The following is a 1,122-nucleotide window of genomic DNA, read 5'->3' as shown; positions in this document are numbered from 1 at the left end:
TGGTGCTTATGGTAATTATATGTGAGGAGCAAAATGCTGTATGTTAACTGGTGAGGTACAGTGCTGTGCAAAAGAATTTTAGAGAAGTCTGACCTCCTCGGGTGTTCCAATGTTCACTTATGTTTGACTAAAATCAGAAGATCTTAAAGATGATCTGGTGTTGGCCAGCGATGATTCAATTCTGGTCTGCTGCTTCATGGATATAGTCTTTATTCCTCCAGCTACAAGAATGAAGTCAAGTATATCAACAATGCTGAACAATAACTTTTTTGTACAACCCCCCCCCAAAAAACAAGCATATTGCAAGCTGTAGGCTACTTTCAATGGGCATCCCTGCCAGGTGAATAGATCCATAAGGAGGAGGATTGTTATGGCTCAGAAAAAGCCCTATATTATGGCATCCTGATGGCTCAGGGGTTTAGTGCAGACCATTGAATCCCAACCTCCCAGCAAAAGGCCTGGGATGTTTGTGGATAGCAGAAAAGAAACTGGTCACTGTAACAATAAACATAGGGGGGAAAATCCACCAGTTTGGACCTGAAGCCATAAGGACAAAGAAAGAGTGGAGAGAATTAGGCCCGAGCTAAACAAAGCACTGAAATGAAATTAATCCTGTGCCCCACATGAATCACAACAAGAGCTTATTCCTGTGCCCAAGCATCAGCACCTTGTGCTATAAATTGGCTAAATTGCAGCAGTGATGTGTTTTAAAATTCAGCTTCTCGCACTCTATCCCTTTTATTGTTCTGGTTACTCTCTTGCTGTACGTCTTCACTCACATCTTCTTTCCTGTTGTTTCTTTAATAATCCCACTCTCTATTCCACTCTCTTTCTCCAGCCACATACTTCCATTCCCCTTGCCTCACACTGTTGTCCATTTTACTTTGAGGCTGGCTGAAGTGAGCATGTTGCCTCAGTGACACTCTGAGTACAGGGCTGTTGACTACTGCGGGAGTTTTCAGTCCAGTAGACATGTTGGGTTTGAGCACTATTAGGGTTAGCCTTTGAAAAGTATCAGACTTGTGTATTCTAGCTTGTAATTTAGAATAGCAACATGTTGAAAAAAGATTTCTTTGGAATGGCATTTCTGCCCATATCCCCCAACAGGAAAATTATCTTCCC

Source organism: Micropterus salmoides, unplaced genomic scaffold (genome assembly GCF_014851395.1).
Source record: "Micropterus salmoides isolate LMB-PRFRI ecotype aquatic unplaced genomic scaffold, ASM1485139v1 Ms_hic_scaffold_5, whole genome shotgun sequence".
NCBI lineage: Eukaryota > Metazoa > Chordata > Actinopteri > Centrarchiformes > Centrarchidae > Micropterus > Micropterus salmoides.
This window is presented reverse-complemented; position numbering follows the sequence as displayed.